General features: G+C 38.3%; 1 non-coding gene across 1 annotated transcript; it reads left to right on the top strand.

Moving 5' to 3' along the window:
* The first annotated feature begins 2,801 nt into the window (after positions 1 to 2,801).
* Positions 2,802 to 2,908, top strand: LOC144232557 (U6 spliceosomal RNA). Its single transcript, XR_013335443.1, has one exon. It is a non-coding gene; the product is annotated as a U6 spliceosomal RNA (small nuclear RNA).
* Positions 2,909 to 3,280: the final 372 nt, after the last annotated feature.

Genomic DNA, 3,280 nt, shown 5'->3' with positions numbered 1-3,280 from the left:
CATCTACCCTAAGATGCTCTCAGCCTTCCTTCTGTACCTTCCTGTTTGTCCTGATATTTCACTGCTGTTGGGGACATTACCTCATTTCTTCAAGGATGGACCAGGTCTCCAAATGAGGTCGGGCTTCCATTGCAGCTGTCAGGCTCACTCTACTGAGAAGAAAAATGGTCTGAGGAAGGAAGTAACAGTTGGCAGGAAGGAGGAGAGGAGGGGAGAAAAGCCTGCAGCTGTGTCTTTGAGCCAAACTGTCAGAATGCAAGTGAAAATCAGAATAATAAAAATCCAGGGCTAATCTCGATCTTTCTTCCAAATATCTGCCTCAACTACTACTTGGAGGTTGCTTGGTGTGTTGCTCTATGAAACAGGGAGCTTCTCCTATTGTTTACATATCTTTGGAAAGTAATTATAAATTCTTATTATTATTTGCCTTCCAGTCTCAGTCCCCACAACTCATTAATTGTAAATTGTTTGACTCATTTCTTTTTCACAGATGATGTCAATCGCAATACCTGAAAAGAGACATTTTGCTCCAGACAGATTTGTTGAATTAATGATGGGTGAGATCAATTGGAATTCCTCTTCCACAGGTTTCCCAAAGCCTTCTTTTTGATCCCCAGGCAAGTCCTTTCCTTCCTCTGTGTTCCCAAGCTCTTCTCACTTCCATCATAGCCATCATTCCATAATAAATAATATTAAGTATTCAGTTGGGTTGACGTCTAATACCTGGACTATACCCTAGATCAAAAGAATTTTGAAATTCTGAATTTACAACTCTGGGTGAGGTGCCGGAGTCCAGCTCTGGCCAGATCCAGGGGTCCCTGAAGGATGGATGGTGTCGGCGATGGAGGGAGGGAGAGAGCCACGAGAATCTTTTTGATCATGAGGCAGGCATCTCTGCCCTGTCGGGTTTGGTGTCTTTATTTATAGGTCAAATGTTAATATGGCATCAGAAAATGGAATTTTTACAATGGATAGTTCTCTGTGATGTTTCTGGAAAATGTACAGAAACAGGTTTTACAGACATATTCTTGCAGAACTACCCTAATTATTGTGAGGTTGAGTAACTAAGAAAATAACAGGGTGTTCTTAGTGAAAAACAGGGTAACATATGCATTTTAATAGCGCTAAGATTAAATCATAGGTTTGTAGATACTCTTATCCATCCTCATCACAGCTGCCAGGGTAAGGGAAGGTGTTTGTTGAATGTAGGCCTTAGCGAAGGGACTGCCATACATCATCAGTTAGCAAAGGTATATGTGGTAACTTATGTTCTGCCCTTATCTGTTCCTTCTCTCTAAGTTAGGCTCTTTGTCTCTGGGCAAGACTTGATTTTCCAGTTATATTCTTTATGGCACTGGACAGCCAACGGTACCTTTAATTTAGCTCATTTTCAATACATAGAATAGTCTCTTTGAGTGCATTTACCTTTGTGTCTAGTTTTATGATTTCTTGACTAGCTAGGGCATGAGAGACATTTTTGGTTAGCTGATTTACATGTTGAACTGTATGAACCTCTTGGACTAACACAACGGTAGAAACAATTGTACATGTAAAGGTCAATCTTTTATGAGTAAGGGTCATTAGCCTGTTCATAGCTCAAGGGAAAGTATGGAGGGAAACAGGACCTGCTGGAGACACAATGCCTGTTCCCATAATCAAAAGAAGAAGTTCCCACAATAAGTTCCTTCACAAGGTGCAATCATCATACTAGGGCCAGAATAAGGGGACAAGTCACTCCCAATACTGATCAACAAGGTACCTTGGGGATCGGTGCTAAAGCAGAAATAATTGAGTGGGGGTGGCTATTGGTCATCATCTGATTGGTAAGAGACCGTGCAAACTTGCTTTAACCTCACCAGGACCTTTCTCAACTAGTGGGCTCAGAATGGCTGCCAACAGTGAGGTCCAGTCATGAATAAGTTTTAAGACTTCTCCCAGGTGATTCTAGCATGGAAGCAGTGTTATGAATTTCTAGAAGCCATTTCAGATACAGGAGATATTTTTATGCATCACTGTACCCAGCAGCAACAGCCCAGTGCCTGGAATTAAGAAGATTCTCACTTATTTGTTTCATTCAATACAGTTAATGTCTCATTAGCATTTGATTGAAGACCAGTTTGCCATCACTAGGCATAGACAATACTAGATTAGAAGAAGACTTCTCAGCCTATTCCCAATTATATAATAATTTCATAATGTGATCAACAGATCTCACATGGCCTCTTGGTATTTTTGCATTTATGAAATATGGGGCTAGGCTAAATAAGGGTTAAGTTTCCTCCAACCTTAGAGTTTTAAGCACTAAATGGATGTGAGGTATTTGGGTACATAATACGATAGAAAGAGAAATCAAGATTTATTACTTGTTTCAAGTTCAATTCTATCTTATTTAAATTCCCAATAATAAAGTAGGCTTTGTTCCTATATTGAAGTTAAGGAAATTAAAGTATAACATTTGGTGACTTTGTAGCTAAGTTTTAACCCCAACTTGTCCAACTTCAGAGCCCAATCTTCTCCCTAACCACACAGGGCTTTTGTACCAGGGAAATGACCTATACAAGCTCTTCACTCTGGAAATATTGTCAAATCATTAGGTGGCTACACCGGGATAGAAAACAATGTCCATCTATTCCCTACTGTCAATATAGGAAACAACTGAAGGGCGAACAACATTGGATACAGTATCATAACTAAATATAATTTTCTCCCTTTTATTTCATTCCCATTTCTATGTGAAGCCTGCCATAAGAGATGGATACATTTAAAAATTCTTTCTAATAAGCTATTAAGAATAAAAATTAGTGCTCACTTCAGCAGCACATATATTAAAATTGGAACAATACAGAGAAGATTAGCATGGCCCTTGTGCAAGGATGACACAGATATTCATGAAGTGTTCTATATTTTAAAAAAAAGAATAAAAATTAAATTCTTCCCTACTTTGTTAAGACCTTAGAGCTAGTAACTTCATGCACACCTAGGTTCACACCCCCCCAAAAATTTCTACATTATTCATCCCAGGAATGACTTTTACTACAGGGTCCACGACCTTGGAACTATAATAGCTAATCATGTTCATTAAAATTTTTAAGCTCTAAGATCCCAAAGTTTTATGAAATGATAATCAATCAAAAAGAAGAACCAATCAGCAGATCTCAGCCTTTTTCACTTCTGAGATATTCTTAAGAATTAAAGAAATTTAAAGTCAATCCCATATGGAAGTAGTTGTACATTTAACATTTCATTGATTGAGATATTCACAATGATAAAAATCCATTAT

Source organism: Crocuta crocuta, unplaced genomic scaffold, assembly GCF_008692635.1.
Source record: "Crocuta crocuta isolate KB4526 unplaced genomic scaffold, BGI_CrCroc_1.0 scaffold14, whole genome shotgun sequence".
Lineage (NCBI taxonomy): Eukaryota > Metazoa > Chordata > Mammalia > Carnivora > Hyaenidae > Crocuta > Crocuta crocuta.
The sequence above is the reverse complement of the archived record's forward strand: the minus strand, read 5'-3'. Positions and strand labels throughout refer to the sequence as shown.